We start from the raw sequence: 21,050 nt of genomic DNA on the forward strand, positions 1-21,050 counted from the left end.
TGAGGCTGGATTAAAAGAGTACTAATCCACATGTTTGAATTGCCTGATAAATGTTAACATAATAACAATACGATCAGCACATTGCAGGTTATTTATTCAAGGAGAAAATATAGTTTATGTTGCAAAATGAAATTCAGTTAACTGAATGAAATAGCTTTTGCTTTGGACTACATATAACCATATAACATCTGTAACTAAAAGAACAAATTGCAATTTAGCAGAATTTACAATATAATTTTATGTTGCTTTAAAATGTATTCCTTGATGAATTTGTGAGGGTCCCTTAGAACATTACAATTGTTGCAACTGAAAACAGAATTTTCATCAGAGTATCTGAACTACCACAAGTGAATAGCTTGATTATAATAGCTGAAATAGCCATCAAAAATGTTTTGCTATTTTTATTGTGGCACATTTATTTAAAAAAATTATTTAGAACAAATCTTTCAATGTTCAAAAGAACCAATTTAATGTAATTTCAATTTTCAGCCTTTTTAAAGGCAGACAGATGACTGCAATTTGTAGAAATTTGATGCAGAGGCTTGTTCAAATTTGTGGCAGTAATCATTTAATTATTCAAAAACTGCCACTTTGGTTGTGGTAATCATTATTACACTTTGCTCTCAGATTTTCTGAAGCCCAGAAATTCTGGGTGACCATTGTTGAAAGGTAGGTTCAACCTGTGCCAAGAAAATTCATTAAAGTTTTCATGGGATAGGTTGCTAGGAATGGTTTATTTGCCCACTCTCATGTGGTGCCTCACGCAAAATTGGATTGAGGCAGACTGGTTTTAGGTTTGAGATTTTTAAAAGAGTACTTTTCTATCCAATTTTGGGGGGTTAAAATTATTCACAATGAGACTGATGTTCATATCCTCTACAGTCTATGATCGTAATTAAGAAAGGGAATGAAACAAATATTGCTCAAGAAAACCTGATGAAATAAGCGCACAAGAAATAGGAAGAGGAGAAAAACATCCATGTCCCTGTTGAAAGAGACCTGCTGGAATGCATATTATTTATTCATTGGAAAGTGCAGCTGAGCAACTTAGTACTTTAAATGGTCCTACATAGACCCCTCCATGAGATATTTTCTTGTAAATAATTTTTGTGGTGTCAAATGATCTTTAATTTGTCTTGCCTTCAAGCACATTACTTTCCATAAGCTTTATACAGAAGGCAGGTTGCATGTAATGTCCACCAAATTATCTTTCAATTGGTAAACCAGATGAGTCATCAACTCATTGAGAGAATAGGAATGAAAGGCAATTATGACAATTGTAAAGGCAGCAGGATAATTCTGTCGAATGATGGAAGGATTGACACTAAAAGATGTCCAAATAAAAAGAAAACAAAACAATATACTCTTATTTGGTGCTTTTTCGTGATATCAGAATATCCCCAAACTACAACCAACTATATAATTTTGAAGTTACTGTTGCAATGTGATGCACAATCTCCCCTTAACACATTTCTGCAGTAATGGAGCATAACTAGAATTGTAGTTTTGTAAAGTTGGTTCTGGAGTAACTGATGGGCATTGAGGAAAGGTTCGCTGATCTTTAAAAAAATTGAAACGGGATTCTAGAAGTCCACCTGAAGAAGCAAGGGAACCCTGGTTAAACATCTTATTGTTAAATCAGTGTCCTTGATAGTCCAACACTTAAGTTTAACTTTGTTGCTCAATTCAAGTGATTGGAACATGAATCCACAATCTTCTGATTAGAAATGATACCACTGAACCAAGCCTGACAACTAATGCATATGTGCACATCTTACAACCCAGTGGTATAAATATTGATTTTATCTACCTTCATAACCCCTGCATTCCTTCTCTCTCCACCCCGTCGCACCAGCTTCTTGTTCTCACCTAGCAAGCAGCTAACAATGGCCTGTTTCCTTTATCATCGTTAATTTTTTGCACCGCCTGTCCCACCGAGTTACTCCAGCATCTTGTGTCTATCTGCATAGGTGGAGTTCTGCTTATCAGTGAATCCCATCAGCATCTCTTGGAAAAGGTTAATTCATATTTAATTTTATAATTTGGAGAATTATGCACACAAATAATTTTTGCAATGTTTAATTATTGAAAGTGTTTGTTATCCATGTAAATCTTGAATGCAAGACACTAAGGGGCTCCATTCAAACAACCACCCACAGAGCTTCATGATAGAATCTTTGTGGTTCACTAGAAAATTGAACGTGATTATGATTTCAATTTGATTAGCTGAATGTTTCATTTGTATCTTGCATTTTGTTATTTTGTAGGACTTTACTCAACATTATAATGCGATTTCTACTTAAAAGAATGATGATTATTATTTATTTTTTGCAGTGGGTATTATGTGATGTGTTGTGGGATTTTGGTAGGTTTAATTACTCATTATATGCTGTAGAAATATTGCAGAATAAACACAAATGTAAAAGTGAAGTTCAGAAGTTCTCAGTAACAAACTGAATTAAATTTATTTCAAAACAAACAGTACATCATTGCTTTGTAATAAAATAATGTGCATGAAGTAAATCTAAGCCAGTTAAATGGTCAGTTGTTTACGTATATTGAATCACATTTGTAGGTAAAACGAAACAAATACTACCGTATTTCTTGGTGAATGTTATCAAATACATCAATTTATTTATATTGATGTATTAATAAATCACTATAACATCATAAACATTAAAGGCTCTGAGCCATTAAGAGAGAATCTGATGAGAATGTCATTAAATAAATACATAAAATGGAGAATAATTGAATGGATAGTTTTAATAACCAGTAGAAATCAGTAGGAATTGCCTCAACTGCATGTTTACGGGTAATTCTCTATTAATTAGTACTTTTAATTTAGGTGAACTGTTCATCCATAAAAAGTACCTTCCCCTGAAAGTTAACTTGCAATTTGACAATGTAAATTTGACGGGCATATTTTTATGGATCTGAAAAATAGTTGGTGAATGAAAGAAAATGATTTTGATGTATGCATCGTGTACTGAATAAATTGCAGTGTTGAATGAATACAGAAGGGTCAGCGTCAAGTGTGAAATGATATGCTGTGCGGAAGTAGACGCAATTATACTTTGTCCAGGAACTAAGGAATTTTGATAGTAAGCTGCACAAGATATGGGATCAGCATATTTTTCAATTTCGCTGCTTGAATGGTAATTTGGAACTGATTTAAAAGAAGTATTTAAAATTTCCAAAGGTATTGCAGAGACCATTTTGAAGCTTGTGAAACGAGTAAGAGAGGAACATGGATCTAGAGTTGAATAGCAAAGATTTAGAACTGCAAATAGGAAAAACTGTTTTGCAAAATTGAATATACTTTCCCAGAACTGTGCATCAGAAATTGCAATTTGTATTATGATGCAAATAATTGTGTTGCATCTACCAGCCAGAGAAGTAACCTATAAATAATTAAAACTAAATTTGAAATTGAAGTATCTTTTAAATAAAGTATTGTTTTAAATAATTGATATAAGAAATAAATATATCGGTTATTTCACACTGTTGGTTCCTCAGAAAATATAGTTTTCATGATTATGATAATGTATTATTTTTGATTTTCCATGATAATGTTAGCGTTAACTCTAAAATTATGTTTTTGTCTTTATTACTTTATTAATTAGAACAGTTGCTTGAACCTCACATACATTGGGATCTTTCTTGTTATAGACTAGACAGAATCAGAATGATATTTCTGAATTTGAAAGCAGCAAGGTCTGTTGAATGGAATATAGACCTATTCCATGAGGTATACGTGATATCACGATTCATAATTCCAGTGCACCTTGTTAAAAATATTGTTTGTCTGCTCTGAATATTCTTATGGCTGATGTAACCATTAAAAAATCCCACGTGATATTTCATTAGGTACACCTATATTGTGTATCGCTCAATTCAAATTGTATAAAACAAAGGAAGGTTACTGTTTTAAACAAAAATTAAAAATTCTGATAACATTGTCATTTCCCAGGGAAAAAATCTAAAACATCATTAGGAACTTCTAAAATGAAACAATTTTTTCCCCACAATAAGCAGCTGAAAGTTGTGCCTTTCAAATAAATTATATTCCAGTGTTGTTGAGCATTGGATTCAAACTCTATCATTCCAAGCTTTGTCACTCTAAACTCCACCACTCTGAAATGCATTAGAAAAAGTTATTGGAGACTATAATGACCTGAAGTAACATTGCACTATTTTTCACCTACCTTCTATGGTGTGATATTGGGCACAATTAGGAGCTTCTCTATTGAATCTCTGCAGAGCATAGTGACTGTTTGCATCGTGGCCAAGCCTGGTAATCACGAATGCCCAAGAATGAAGGAGGCTGCAGAAAGTGCTGGACATTACCCTATCTGTCACTATTATTGATCTTTCCACCACCGAAGGATTCTAAAGGAACTGTTGCTTCAAGAAGGCAGCTAACATCATCAAACACCCACAGCACCCTGGCCATGGTCTCATCTTGCTGCTACTACTGGGGAGCAGGAACAGAAGCCTGAGAAATGTTGCCTCCTGGATCAAGCAAAGTTTTCCCATCAAACATCAGGGTGTTTAACCTCCTTGCACAATTTTAATCACAACCTATTCTACTGATGCTGAAAAAGAATGGGCAGCACAAATTATGTTCCATCAATGCCACATTACAGCTTCCCATCAGTTTAGTTTTATTGTCACGTGTACACAGGTACAGTGAAAAGCTTTTGTTGCGTGCTAACCAGTCAGTGGAAAGACAATACATGATTACAATCGAGCCATTTACAGTGTACATGATAAGGGAATAACGTTTAGTGCAAGGTAAAGCTAGTACAGATAGTCCCAAGGTCGCCAATGAGGTAGATGGTGGATCAGGCCTACTCACTGGTTGTGGTAGGATAATTAAGTTGCCTGATAACAGCTGGGAAGAAACTGTCCCTGAATCTGGAGGTGTGTGTTTTCACACTTCCATACATTTTACCTGATGGGAGAGGGAAGAAGAGTGCAATTCATCCTTGATTATGCTGCTTGTCTTCCCGAGGCAGCGTGAGGTATAAATTGAGTCAATAGAAGGGAGGTTGGTTTGTGTGATGGTCTGGCCCGCGTCCAGACTTTGCTGCAATTTCTAGCGGTCTTGGATGGAGCTGTTCCCAAACCAAGCTGTGATGATGCATCTTGATAAAATGCTTTCTATGGCACATCTATAGAAGTTGGGGAGTGTTGTAGGGGACATGCCGAACTTCATAAGCCTTCCAAGGAAGTAGAATTCCCTTTGTCTTAGAGTCTTGCAGTGTGGAAACAGGCCAATACCTCAGTTGTCCTCCAAGTTAAAGTACCATCCTGTCTTTCTGCATATCAATGAGTCAAAGCCCCGGAGCTCCTTATTAATGGCATTTTTCTCACATATACCGCAGTTTCAAGCTTGCCATCACTTGCTTCATGGCAATTATTGATCAGCAGGAAATGTTGAAATTGCTTGTGAATGAATTAAAAAAACGATTTGTGTTGGAGTTAGTTAATGCAATTCCAGAGTGAGAACATGAGAAATCAAAAGAGTTTTACCAGAAAGTAAATTTCAGATGTGAATGAGGGTGAATTTCTCTCCTTCCTGATATTTTGGGTGCCAGGCACCTTTCCTTAAATTTGGAGTTAGATGTAAGATAAATGTTACAGATTTACTTATTTTAATGCCACCTCCCTGGCTCTCCACTCATCTCCGGTACATCTAGATAAGAAATAAATCTATGTCATTTATTGATGTAGGTCAACTTTCAACACCATAATCCCATCCAAGCTCATCTACATACTCCTGGGAATGGATCAGCATTCCCCTCTGCAACTGATTTGATTGGATAGCATGCAAACATATAGTTTTTTTTCCACTCTATCTCAGTAGAAATGACAATAATAAACCAATACCAATGTGCCATGTAACACAGGCTGTGAATGATCATTATTACTTTCTGGATGTCACTCCTTTTAATGTGACTGTGCTCGAGCAATGTACAAACAATGTTGGCAAGATGAATCTGTGAAGCTATGATTATTTGCAGCAAGCCTGAGGTGTAGAATGAGTATGAGAAGAATAAGCAGCATCTGTAAAAATAACTGTAAATGAAAAGGGAACCATGACAATTTGGTGAAAATAGTACAAAAAGGCAGTCCAAGCTCAGCGAAGTCACGTAGAAAATCTGATAACAAAAGGTGGGGCCCTTCCATTCATATAGATTTACACACCACTGGCTGTTCTGTCTTGGTAAGGGATTATCAAGGCTTCAGGAAGAGGCAAATTAAAGTTGTGAACATATTCTGGTGAGATTCTGAGAGTATGTGTACAAATAATGTGTACAGATGGCAAGGTAGACAAAAATGATGGAGAAACTCAGCGGGTGAGGCAACATCTATGGCGTGAAGGAATAGGTGACGTTTCAGGATGAGACCCTTCTTCAGACTGATATGGGGGTGGGGGGGGGGAGCGGGAAGAAGAATGGAAGATGCGGAGACAGTGGGCTGTGAGAGAGCTGGGGAGGGGAAGGAGAGAGAAAGCAAGGACTACCTTAAATTGGAGAAGTCAATGTTCACACCGCTGGGATGTAAACTACCCAAGCGAAATGAAATATGAGGTGCTGCTCCTCCAATTTGAGGTGGGACTCACTCTGGCCATGGAGGAGGCCCAGGAAAGAAAGGTCGGATTCGGAATGGGAGGGGGAGTTGAAGTGCTGAGCCACCGGGAGATCGGGTTCGTTAATGCGAACTGTGCGGAGGTGTTGGGCAAAGCGATCGCCAAGCATGCGCTTGGTCTCACCGACGTAGAGCAATTGACATCTAGAGTAGCGGATGAAATAGATGAGGTTGGAGGAGGTGCAGGTGAATGGCAAGGTGACTGATTATCTGAACACACCTTTGCACTTGGGTAGAAATTGAATTTAAAGAATTGAGGATGAATTTGTAAAAAACATATTTGGCATGATTATCGCAAAAACATATTTTAACGAAGCTCGTGGATCAATTTGTAGATATGTTTACAGATGAAGACACAGGCTTTCAAATAAACCAGACGTATACGTATCATCTGAATGCCAAATTGACCCATTTTTAACCTAAACTGTGCACTGAAAGCCAATGTAGAAAAGGAACTTAGCAAAACAGAGTCATGAGTGGATGAGCTACAGAGCAAGTGGGTGACATCCATCGCGGTGGTACCTCAGGCAGATAAGACCATCATGTTGCTGGATATTATAATGTGATCTCAATAGAACAATGTAGTAAAGCCACCCTTGCGGGACACATCTCAATAGTCGACGCAGAATTGACAACAGAATGATACCATTCTTAATGGCAGCAGCATAACAGGCCTGTAAATGTGATTACATTGAATTAACAGGTTCAGATGTGATTATGAAACTAGACCTGTCTCACTCCAATCCAGATTAATGTACATGACAAAAACAGATGCTGCTTGAGAAATAACACCCTCGATGGGTTGTAATCATTTGCCAAACTACTGTATGTTGGTGCCAAATATAATCTAGGTGACTATGGTTAACATGCTGCAGGGGAGGAATTGTTTGTTTGTGCAGTCAGCATTGCAGATTAAATTATATTGCCACAGAGGAGGAAAACTTTTGGATACTTGAGGAGGCGTTTAGAAGACTTCATCAAAATAATGTCATGCTTAAAAATAAAGTAAATGTGCCTTGTTCAGAAATAAATGATTTATTTAGGTCTTCAAATAGATGAAAATAGGTTGCAACCAGCTGAAGAGAAAGTAGAGGCCTTAATTAGAATGAGGAAACCAAATAATATTGCTCCCTGCATAATCCAACAAAACTATTTTTACTTGTCCTTGCCATTTTGTTGACTGGCTGCATTAAATGTTGAAGGAAGACAAAGCATGATTGTGCAGCTGAGACCCGCACGTCTGACCAGGAAATACACAGTATCACCAGGAAAATTCTTAATGGTGTGCGGTTTTTGTTCCATTGAAACAATCTTGTTACAACTTGATTGTGATGTTTCCAGCTGTGGAGACGTGGAAACAATTAATCATGTCACGGATGATAGCTGTGCTTCATACTTATTGACCAACATTATTTTTTTGTTATGCTCGGAAAGAGAAAATTATGTTGGTGCTCATATTTAGAGTCACAATTCATTTTTGCTGAGAAGACCATATACACTAGTTATTGATTACTTGGAGGCCCTTCTGGAACAAAACCCTACTACGCTATCAAGGATATGGAGATGGGCCATCCTCAGGGGTGCAGTGCTGCCGGAGCTATGACACCGCTGTTTAAAAAAATAGCCGGAAAAAAAACCCAGCGGGAATATTAATTAACAGGTGTGTGGTTGGGGTAACATGGTTGAAAGAGTGGGAAGGGGAAGACCCATCACTACTGAGATTCCCTGTAGTGGGAGGAAGGAGGGGGGGGGGGGGGGCGAGTTATAGGACCCAGCAGAGTCAGACCACGTGCTGTCAGCATCGTGACAGTTGTGGGCCTGGTGCTGAGTCTGGAACTCTGGTGAGGTGACGACTTCGACCCGCTGGTGGGCGGTGGAGAGGCGAGGGTCGGCGGAGTCGCTGGTGGAGGCCCGTGGGGGGCTGGAGAAGATATATGGGTTGGCGGCAGCAGCATCGGTAGCTCTGGGGAGACGGTGAAGGTCGGCGACAGCGGCGGTGGTCCCTGGGAGGCGGTGAGAGTCGGCGACTGCGGCGGTGGTCCCAGGGAGCCGGTGAGAGTCAGCAGCCGCGGCAGTTTCGATGGCCCGGACCTGGGTTTGGCCAGGAAGGCATTGAGGGTCGGAGAGGTGGTGGATGTGGCTGCTCCTCGTGGTGGCCATCTCGGCCTCGTGGTGGTTGGGCAGGCAGCGCCGCGGTCCAGCGATGGAGCTCCGGGCCTGCGGGCGGACGAGTCAAGGAGTGTCGGTGGAGGGACCGGTCAGGAGGTGGACAAGCTTGTGTCCAGGTAGGCCAGGAAGCGTTTGTTGAGGGTTTGGATCTGGCGTCGAATGAAGTAGGGTTGTGGTCCTTTGCAGTTGTGGGTGAGTGTGTGGGTGTGAGTGTGTGTGTGTGGGTGGGTGTGAGTGTGTGCATGTGGGTGGGTGTGTGTGAAGGTCCAGAGCTGCAGGAGAGTCTGGGTGAGTTGGTGCCAGGCCGCCACCTCTGTAAAAATGCATGATCACAGTCTTTTTCTTTACTTGCTTGATAATTAAATTTCATGATAATTAATGAGTGCAACCATGGAATATTTTGTCATATTATTGAATTAAGTATTATGTTTTATTGTACGAGTTATACACTGGGATGTAGTGATAGGATATAATCTTGTTTGACCCTCTTGGGAGACTAGCTTGCCCCCCCACCCAAAGCAAAGCCTGAAATGATGCCCCTGTTTGACAGCTCCGGCACCAAATCAATTAGCACAGCAACGCTGGCCACCCTACTGACTCAATTGGACAATGCCTATGTAAAGAACAACCAACCAAAACACCAGGGCAGATGTCTCATTGAGACTGCCTTGGGAAGAAGCCATAATAAACACATTGACAAAACTATACTCCATTGGCAGGAAATGTTCAGCCTTGTATAAAGTGAATGGACTGAATTTGACACAGATCTGAATAAAGATGTTATTTTCATTACAAATTCTATTGTCCACCATTACTGAATAAAATTAGGATACAAGCAAATGATATTGAAGGAACTGAGAAAGCAAATTTGTTGCAGAGCGTCGAGCCTAACAATGACAACAACATAGCAAAACCTACTCATTAGATGCACAATATATGATTACATTACCGCTTCACTTGTGCTATAGTCTACAAGAGCATGATCAGGGTTCCATTAGATTTTAGGAAAAAAGATGTAGAGCAACTTTTTAGAATCAAACTACAGCTCTTCAAGTTAGTCATCTGGAAAGCATGTGGGATTATATGATGTACAACAGAACAATGAAGATATATCTTTGCTCAACATGGCCTGCCAATAGTAGTCTTGTGAGACAATGGTCTATTGTATAGATTATTTAAATTTGAGCAATTTATGTTTATGCAATAGGCACTTCATTTTTGGCACACACCAGCAAAATACTAATGCACAGGAGATTGGAGATTCAGTTCAGTTTGGAAGAAAGAAAGTTCAAACAGGAGACGTATCACAACACAAACTACAAGGAGAAGAGGTTCGGTGTGCACGACAGATTTAGTGTATTGACAGGGTGGTGTTGTGGACGTGGTTTATCAGATAGAGTGATCATTTATAGTTCGAGGCAATACTTTATGAAAATTGATAGGATATTCCAAAAAGCCAATGCAGATAAATTGCTCCTAGTGCAGAATGGCTGTGAATGTCAGATTAAAGATGTTCCTGAGGTGAATCTCACATTGTTCATGAAGAAACAACATATAATATAGCTCATGATAATCCAGAGGAGATGACATTGTTGAACCACAGGGCAACGGTGATCTGGTAGTATGCAGTGAAATAGAGTTCAAAATAAATAAGATTGAAATAATTGAAATCATAGAGTACATAATACCAGTTACTGACTATTTGATGTTTCCTTGGTTTCAAAAGAGGAAGAGAACATAATATATGTAATGTGTGTGAAGGAACTGCAGATGCTGGTTTAAACCTAAAATAGACACAAAAATCTGGAGTAACACAGAGGGTCAGGCAGCATCTCTGGAGAAAAGGAATAGATGACATTTCAGGTCGAGACTGAAGAAGGGTCTCAAACCGAAACATCACCTATTCCTTTTCCCCAGAGATGCTGTCTGACCCGCTGAGTTATTCCAGCATTTTGTGTCTTTAATATATGTTGTATTAGTTGCAGCAATATATGTTGCACGCTTTTAAAGATGGCGTATGCGACTAACTTCTCTCTGAGCTGTGACAGTGTGTGTGTAGTAATTCACAGGGAGTTAGTACTAAACTAATGTTAGAATACAATTTGACTTAAAGAAAAAATTCCAATGTTCAATCAGATTTGACTATCCAGATCCTTCCAAGTAATTAAGTGGGTTCTAGTCCATTAGTGATCAGCAACCTGGTTTCACATGCATGAACTCCTGGTTTACAGAGAAATGGTCAATTTGATATTTCAAGGAGTTTCTTTCATCCCAGTGGGTTGAGATCTTGTACAAGGATTTCTCTAAGCAGCATGAGACCATCCTCTGCAGTCTTATTTTATAAAAAACATTGAGGTGGTTATAAAATCCATGAAAATTATGACTCCTGCTCAGGATCTCTACTATACATATCGCTGGGCCTGACAGTTCCAATAGTCTCCTTGCTGACATTGCATCGCGCAACCTATGTAAGTTTGAGATGCTCTAAAGTTCGGCTGATTTTGACCTAACTCATACCTAGTCTCATTCATTTATTGTCCTTCGCTTGTTGGCCAACATTGGCCCCTTGTCTTGCAAGGTTTCAATTCTTAGCATGTTTTCAAATCCTTCATGGCTTCCCTTCTCTCTGCCTCTGTAATTTCCCCCAGCTTTAGAACTCTTGGTAATAGCTGCACTCTTTCATTTTTGGCCTTGTGCAAATTCTTAGGTTTAATTACCAAACAATTAGATTCATACAGCATGGAAACAGGCCATTCAGCCTAACTTGCCCATGCCAACTAAGATGCCCATCCACACTAGTCCTATTTGCCCATGTTTGGCCCATTTCCCTCTAAACCTTCCCCATCTATGTACAAGTCCAAACATCTTTTAAATTTTGTCCTAGCATCTGCCTCAACTACCTCCTCTGGCAGCTTGTACCATAAACCAACCACCCTCTGTGTGAAAAGTTACCCCTCAAGTTCCTATTAAATATTTCCCACTCACCTTAAACCTACGTCCTCTGGTTCTTGATTCCTCTACTCTGGATAAAAGACTGTATCTACCCTGTCTATTCCCCTCATGAACTTATACCCCTCTATAAGATCACCCCTCATTCTACTGAGCTCCAAGGGATAAAGTCCTAGTCTGTCCAACCTCTCCCTACAGCCCAAGCCCTCAAGTTCTGGCAACATCCTTATACTTCTTCTTTGCACACTTTCCAGCTTAACAATATCTTTCCTATAATAGCGTTTCCAAATTGAACACAATACTCTGACTGTGGCCAAATGGACACCATATCCCCAGCTTGGAAGCTCTGCAGTTCCCTTCTGAATCGTTCCATTTCATTACTCCTTCACCTCATTGGTCATGCACCTGAAATTTCTCTCCTACCAAACTTACCGGACCAACTGTCTCAAGGTGCTTTATGGAAGGATCAGAGTTGTAGGGAAAGTTATCCAGTAATTTAAATAACAAACTATTAATGTACAATGTCCTTTTACAAATTGAGTAATTGCGGTTGGAAAGATAATTCATTGTATAATTGTAATTCAGTGTTATCTGTAGGCTCTGTCTTAAATTATAGCTGAGATCGTTTTATGTTTCTAGTAAATCTGGTGCAATAAAATTTATGGTTACATTTCCAGGTAGCTAACAAATTAACAGTATCAGGCAGACAAGTCTGTGGTGTCTATATAAATACTGATCCTGGCAGCAATGTTTCCGGTACAGAGGCAACCTTGTTCCCACGATCAGCATAACTGAGCCTGATTTATTTCACTTAGTTGTAATGTCATAAGCAATAGGAGTAGAATTAGGCCATTCAGCCCATCAAGTCTACTCCACCATTCGATCATGGTTGATCTAGCTCTCCTTCCTAACCCCATTCTCCTGCCTTCTCCCCATAACCTCTGACACCTGTACGAATGAAGAATCTATTTATGCCTTAAAATCCACCATTGTCGCCATTAATTGTGACCTCGGCTTCAAACATCTCTATGTTTTGCCTCCCCCTTCCTGAACATTCCCAGTCAGCTGTAATTAAGAATATACACTTCTCTTCTTAAGTCCACATCAATTATTTTCTTCCCCATTTTGTAATTTTCTGTTTTAGTATTGCACATCTCATCCCAGCAAGTTCGTGTTTGTAGCAACTGAATTTCTGCTAACAAAAAACGTACCGAAAAATCCATTCGAAAGACAATTAAAAAATGTATTTAACTGTTTAATGCGATTTAAAAAATAACAGTTGAAAGATAATGTTATTTTTGAGGAGGTGTACCAACCTTTGGAAAAATGACAGAAAAAGCATTTACTGTTGTAAATCTTCCAAGGTGATACAGTGGATTTATATTTAAAGATTGGATTCATTTTTTGAAATTAATGAATAATCCAGAATGTGAGCTCACATTAGTTTGAGATCTTGTTAGATCTTGCAAAATTAGTTGGAATGATATTGAAGCACATTTCCTACATTCTTTGTCATATTACTTTATAGCTTAGTTTTTAGTTCAGAGATACAGCATGGAAACAGGCCCTTCGGCCCTCTGGGTCAATGCCGACCAGCGATCCCCGCATATTAACATTATCCTGCACACTCTGGGGACAATTTTTACATTTACCAACCCAATTTACCAGCATACCTGCACGTCTTTGGAGTGTGGGAGGAAACTGAAGATCTCGGAGAAAACCCATGCAGGTCACGGGGGGAACGTACAAACTTCATACAGACAGCTACCCGTACTCGGGATCGAACCCGGGTCTCTGGCACTGCAAACTCTGTAAGGCAGCAACTCTACCGCTGCGCCACTATGCCGCCCTAGCTGTGAGTTTGCAATCCTATTCCCTCACATGGATGGGGCATGTTGGTCGGTGTGAGAGAGGGAAGAGATTTAACTTTTTATCGCCTTCAATCACAGTGTGGAATGTGGAGGAGTCACTGTGGTGGATGTTTATGTTAAAATATGTTTTGTGTGTTCTGTTGCTTTTTATTTTTATGATGACTGACTTGGGAAATGAAATTCCTTGTATGTTGCACAACATACCTGGCTAATAAAGTATTATTGTGATTGTGGACAAGTTGCACCGAAGGGCCAGTTTTCATGCTGTATTACTGTGACGATGAGTATCTGAATAAAAAGAGGAAAAATGTGAAGTTATTCACATTGTTTGGAAAAATAGAAACAAAGAATCTCTTTATAATGGTGTGAATCATTTCAGTCAGTGCTCAGAGGCAAAAACCACCAAGTTAGCATATGGTTACAGCATGTACTTTAAAGGGAAATGGAACGTTGGCCTTAATTACAATGATGATGGATTATATGTATAAGGAATCCTTGTTCCATCTTCAAAAAGCTATGGAGAGAAAGCCTTGAATATTGCGTACAGGTTTGTCATTGACAATTTGCAGTGATTGCTGTTGAGGTTGTTCTGTGAAGATTTGAACAGAAGTCACCTATGCTCTCTAGTTTGGAAGAATGGAGATGATCTTAAAATATAACTGGTTGAAAGGGTAGATGGTATATGGATATTTTCTTTGCTGCATTAGGGCGTCAAACACTGAATAGAATTCTGAAATACCACATTTAATGGATCAAAAACCACTGAAATAACCTTTAAATAATCAAAGTTCCATGATTTCCGTTGATCTGTGAGTGCAATCTCACCCTGAAGTCAATGATTGGCTGAGTAAGAATAATATGTTTCTTACCATCAGGGAATTTAGTAAATCAACTGAATGTTCACAATACAAGTTTTTATTGTTAAGTCTGAAGAAGGGTTTCGGCCCGAAATGTTACCTATTTCCTTCGCTCCATAGATGCTGCTGCACCCGCTGAGTTTCTCCAGCATTTTTGTGTACCTTGAATGTTCACAATATTTTTGTTTCATCTCCTAAATTATTTTATTATGAATAGAATTCAAGTTCTCAAACATTTTATGCATATTCGAACACCTGTCCTCAGGATGCTAGTCCACTGATATAAAAAAACTATAGTACTCTGTCTTGATTTTTCATCTTTTATAAGGAAAGTTATATTTTATAAAATTTTTAAAAATGAAAGTTTGGTTTCTACAAATGTTATTCAATTTAAATAATGAGAAAAATATTGATATACCGTATTAAATCTTGATGATTTAAATTTGCAATAGCAGAGCAACATGTTCGTACAAAATACATAGAATGTTTGAAACATAATAATAAAAGTTCAAAACCAATAAGGCAAGAATAATACTAAATATGTGACTGGTAGCAAATTAAACATCTTGCATATTAACGTTGAGTAATTAGCTTACTCGTTCATATGCAGTAAGCAAAGATTCAGTAATTGCATTTGTGAACTAAAATCAACACTGCATTGTATTGGTGTAATAACAGGAAGCCTACTAGTTACTGGCAACCAGCTGAGGTGAAATCGTGGACCAGATTGTGTTATCAAATAATGGTGAGACTTCACTGTTATTTATGCAATCTGGTGCAGCAAATTCAGCTGAGCAGCTGATGAATGGTGAAATGTGAATCTGCAGAAGCTGCTCTCTGCACTGCATTACTCCTTCACTAACTTTACAAAAGTGATATTTCACTCTTTGAGTCACCATGACATGCATTGCACATCATAATCTGCAGCATTTGCACAGAAAGACTGAATTAAACAGATATTTAGAATGAATACATTTTAGTGCAGGTGCTCGTAAGGGCAAGATCACTGTTCATCATTGCTCATAAACATTTTGCATTGAAAATCAAATGTGTGCAGACACGGTCACGGTAGCGCAGTGGTACAGTTGCTGCCTCACAGCAAATGCAGCGCCAGAGACCCGGGTTCGATCCTGACTATGGGTGCAGTCTGTACGGAGTTTGTGCGTTCTCCCCGTGATCTGCATGGGTTTTCTCCGAGATCTTCGGTTTCCTCCCACACTCCAAAGACGTACAGGTATGTAGGTTAATTGGCTTGGTAAATGTAAAAATTGTCCCTAGTGTGTGTAAGATAGTGTTAATGAACGGGGATCGCTGGTCGGCGCGGACCCGGTGAGCTGAAGGGTCTGTTTCCGTTGCATCTCTGAACTAAACTAAACTAAAATATCTCATTGCTTTTTTGAAAGATTTATGTTTTTTTTCCTATCTCTTTCCTTTTTAATGTTGTCTATATATGTCTCTTTTACCCATTTTCCTTTTCTCCAGTTAATGTATCTAATATGAAGCTGATGTCAGCCCATATAATTTACCATTTTTTCAGTAAACACTGTGTTTTACACATCCTAAATTTCAACAATGCTGATCAACTTCTCCGGCACTGAAAATTAACCTTTACAAAGGTGAAGCTTTTGTTACTTTATCTTTCTAATTTTTATTAGACTCATTATTTGTTTTTCTCTATAATTCTCTCTTTCCGTAGTTGATTTGAGTTTGAATTGACCAACATTAAGTTAGGCTAATCATTCAAGTTGGGCTGATCATGGTATAATCATTTAAACAAGATTGGTTAAGGTGAAAGGTCAACAGGTTGTTTTTGACATTCATTTAGAATGACAGATGGGCTTAAGACCGTGCATTACTTTTTGCCCTTAACATTTACTACCTATAATATCACTGCGTTTTAATGGCCAGGGGTAAGAAACTAACTATTGGAGAATTCTCAACAAATGCATCTCCCTTAGGAAAATTAGCGGTCACACATCTGAAACATGGAATAAAATTTCCTACTAGTGTTTATCATCAAAGCAGAAAACAATATAATTGCACATTGCCCATAACATTAAACACACGCATTGTCTATTTATCTTTCTATTAATTAATTAATTTATTTATTTATGTATTTAAAATATTTTTATTCATTAGAAGCAAGTGCACAAAAATATAACCAGCGCATATGACATAATACAGTTATTGTACAGCTTCAATTTTGACTTTTAGCTATAGTTAGAAGAAAAAAAAAGGAGAAAAAGTGAAATGTGCAAAGGTAGAACCCCTAGACTGCCAAGGTGGTGTAGCCAAAGAATGAGTAAATAAAAGAAAGAAGAAAGGAATAGAGAAATAAAAAGACAAAAAAAAGAAAGAAAGAAAAAAGTGATGATATACCTGCCTCGCATCCCTCCCCACCCATCACCCACCTCGTACTTAGATTTAACTCCAAAATTGTGTTGTACCATACTATCCTTGTAATAAATCAATGAATGGTGTCCATGTCTTCGAAAAATGAAGTTTTTTCTGCTAAGACAAGTCTAATATTTTCAAGATGTAGCCTCAGACATGTTTGTAATCCACATTTTAAGAGTAGGTACAGATGTATGTTTCCAAAATTTGAGTATTCGTTTTTTTGCCGTTATCAGGCCATAATTAAAGAAACGTCTTTGAAATAATGATAGCTCAGAGCAGGCTTCTGACGTACCTAGAATAATCAATTTTGTTTTTAGTGTTTTTGAAAAAAATTCAAAAATTCCTCTCCAAAAATTATGTAACTTTATGCAAGAGGCGAAGGAATGTGTTATAGTTGCTTCCTGAAGGAGACATTTATCACAAACAGGAGACACATTTGGAAAGATCTTATTCAGTTTAGACTTTGAATAGTAGAGTCTAGTAGAGTCTCATTGTCTATTTATCGATAAGTAAATAAAAAAACCTTACAAAGGAAGGAAATAACTGGAATTTAAGAAGAGTGTACTTCTAATTCTGCTCAATTGGGACCAGGTATCTTGGTGGAGAAATTGTCATCTGGTTTGACATAAATTAGAAGGCGTAGAAGAGGGTAAATGTAAGAAGCTTACATGGGATCTGAGGATGAATGTTTTTTTCCAACCCAGAGGCTAGAATGTACTTTCTGAGTGGGTGGTGGAAGAGGTACTTCGGAATCTTTAAGAAGTTCCTGGTCAAGTATTTTAATTATCAAGGCATACCAATTTACACACCAGATATTGGTAAATGCATTTCTGACAGATTAGTTGATGTTTAGTGTGGATATGATGGCCAGAGTGTCCTTTTATGTACTGTATGGTTCCATAGCTGTGCTCTTCCAGGAAGTATAAATTGTTCCATCATACTCCTAATTTGTGCCTTGTAGATGATTCATGTATTGTGGGTTCACTTAGATCATGCTGTTGCAATCATATAACTATGTCCCAAACATTGGGTTAGTACTGGTGTTAACAAGTAATTTTTGGTGATGAGCATTGTAGTCCCCACCAAGACAGCTTGCTACTTTTAGCGTTTCTTCCAATTGCTGCTTAACAAGCAGGAGCAACCTGATTCATCAGCAGAGGGAAGGTGGAAAATGGTGATTAGGAGGATGTTTTTTGATACTTGTTTGGTCTGCAGTCATGAGACATTGTGGGGTTTGGAATTAGTGTTGAGTTGAAGGGCTCCTGTTTCTTGCCTGTGTACTATTGCCCCCTCTGATGGGTTTGTCCAGATGGTGGTATAGGATATATCTGAGCACTTATGTGTGACTCTGCAGTCTGCACAGTCTGGTGGACAGCTTTCTCAATGTTGATGCCATGTGCACCTAAAAAGGAATGTGTATGCCCACTGGGGGTGGAGTAACTTTGTTGTGTCTAAATTTATTGTCCGACAGTGCCTTGTAATCGATCCTATTTCACCATTTTGTTTTCTGTTTTAACATAGTAGTTTGATGCAACTGAGTGCTTGCCAGACCATTTTACAGAACAGTTAATAATTGATTACATTGCTCCATGGTGTCTCTTCCTATAATATTCAGGCATGAGTGACTATTCCATTATTTTGATTGTGTCCTTTTGTAAACTGCTTTATTGGAACGTTTTACAGTCCAGAAAAGCAGTGGCTCAATTACCAATGTATTTATTTTTGTGCTGCCCTTTAAGTCGGAGTGTGCAGCATGTGTACAAGCCATGTGATTAACAGACTGCACGTTATAAATCACCAAAGCTTTCTGCTGTTTTGGAAAGGCTGGAAATGTCATGAAAATTAGAGTGAAATGTGACTTCCATTTCGCCTTATTGGTTGACAGTTCGACTCACGAATGGGGAAAAAATAGCAACTTGCAGTTATTGTGAAGATAGACACAAAATTCTGGAGTAACTCAGCAGGGCAGGCAACATCTCTGGAGAGAAGAAATTGGTGATGTTTCAGGTCAAGACCCTTCTTCAAACTCAATCCGAAATGTCACACATTCATTCTCTCCTGAGATGCTGCCTGTCCCGTTGAGTTACTCTAGCATTTTGTGTCTATTTTCAGTTTAAACCAGCACCTGCAGTGCCTTCCTGCACCTTGCATTTATTATGCACTATTATGTAGTTATACAGAATGTCGCAATGCTCTTCTCTGAGCATTGTGAGACAAATTGTAACATAGACCTGTATAAAGAGCTAATGAGGCAAAAAGTGAGGATTTCGGGAACTACAAAGAGAAGACAGAAAGGTTTAGGGAAAATATACCAGAGCTCAAGAGCTTAAAGTACAGATGCATTTGACAGAATAATACTTCAACATGTTCCAATTAGTGGGTACAGGCCACCTCTCTAATCTAGATTGCATTTCCTGCTGTTTTTGTGCATTTGGAATAGGTGATCTTAATGATGTTAAGGAATCCATATCAAAGTTGTTGTTGAGTTGGTGAACCTCCTGTGTTCTTCTCACCCACAAACTGTTCTTTTGGTTACAGATTATTTGATTATTTGTAGGACCTCAATCTTTAGGTGTATGAACAGATTTGTTTGCTCCTGAAGGTATGGTGGAATTTCCAAACAAACTCGCCTTGTGGTATTCAGTTTCTCGATGTCTTGGTTATTCTAATCAAACCAGTCTCACAAATGTTAATTACGTTGGACTTCAGAGTGTTCCATGGGCACTCTGGCTCCACTTGGTTCGGAGTCATAAGTTGAATGTGAGCGGCTGTGTGAAATGAGCCACCTTTATCTATTCATCCAACCTTCCCATGGTGATGTTATTGTCCTGGCACTGATGCTGTTTGGGGGTCAGGTAGATGGAGATAACAGTAGCATTAGTGATGATGACAATGAAAAACGATCAGATTGTGACAAAAAAATATGACAGTCTGGTTCACCAATGTCGTCCAAGGGAAGGAAATCACTTGTCCTTCCCTGGACTGGCCAGATGCAACTTCAGATCAATTACACATGTTACACTGAAGTGGCCGAGCATGCCATTCCATTGCACCAGATTTAGTAAGTTTACATAGCACCAACCATTGATAAAACATCAAATTCAGACATTTCAAAGTTATTCCCAGCCCAGCCACCATTATAAAGACCTTCTCATCAACCAGGTGGCTGGAGTGAAAGAGCTATCCTACAGTCTAGACGTGCAATGATTTGACATAGTCAAACTAAAATATTATAGCTGGCAGCCAATGTTCCATACAACTCCATCATAATTGTGTGGCTTGTCTCAGTGAAAGGGAAGACTCACTAGAGATGGCAACACTGTGGTCGGTAGGTGTGAGGGAGTAGCTGTTGGGAATCCTTGATATAACATCAGGTCAAACAGGGGAATTAAACCAACCCTTGACAGCCACTTACTGTCCTCCCGTTGATGATAAATGTCGCCATGTTGAGCAGTTGGAAAAAAAATAGCAAAGGGCACAGAGTTACCTTGGGTTCATGAATTCAGCGTCCATCACCAAGTGTCAGTTGGTAGCATCAACACTCACCAAGCTGGCTGAGTCCTGAGGGACAGAACTGTCAGAATGTAGTTGCAGTAAGTAGCGAGTGAGTCAACATGAGGGATGAAGCTGCTTGACCTCCTCATCTTCATCAAGTTGCCTGTGACAGATACATTTGTCCATGTTAGCATGAGTGGAAATGACCACCTTGTGTAAACCCTTCATTGCCTCCTGTTGCAACAGACACACTAAATGGGTTAGACTCAGAGTAGAACCTGCTGCTCAAAAGTGAGATCCATGAGGCATTGTGGACCATCAGCAGTGGTAGAAGTGTACACTCCACCATATGTAATCCCATAGCTCAACATATTTATAGCAATAACATTAGTTCTGGGAATCCTATTTTGGTTCAATGTGGAGTGCAAAAGAGGTAGCCTAAACAGGACCAGTTGCATCTACAAATGACAATATGCCAGCCCAATGAAGCTGGAATACAGAATTACTAGCATGCCAAACACCAGAAACTGCAGACAAAGTGATCTCACGATTGGGAGATCAAATCAAAGTTCTCTAGTTCCACCACATCTTGTTTTGCATTGCGGTGGATAAGTAAACAGTAAATAAGAAGCTCCGAGAATATCTCCATCCCCAACAA

General features: G+C 38.8%; 1 protein-coding gene and 1 long non-coding RNA gene across 33 annotated transcripts in view; one reads left to right on the top strand and one right to left on the bottom strand.

The window, feature by feature from the left end:
• Positions 1–21,050, top strand: part of nrxn1 (neurexin 1) — a 1,413,544-nt gene that overhangs the window by 323,198 nt on the left and 1,069,296 nt on the right. The window lies entirely within an intron of this gene.
• Positions 294–11,567, bottom strand: LOC116975900. Its single transcript, XR_004412805.1, has 3 exons — positions 11,249–11,567; positions 5,130–5,133; positions 294–306 (listed from the first exon to the last, which is right to left on the bottom strand). It is a non-coding gene; the product is annotated as an uncharacterized LOC116975900 (long non-coding RNA).

Source organism: Amblyraja radiata, chromosome 8 (assembly GCF_010909765.2).
Source record: "Amblyraja radiata isolate CabotCenter1 chromosome 8, sAmbRad1.1.pri, whole genome shotgun sequence".
NCBI classification, from domain to species: Eukaryota; Metazoa; Chordata; class Chondrichthyes; order Rajiformes; family Rajidae; genus Amblyraja; species Amblyraja radiata.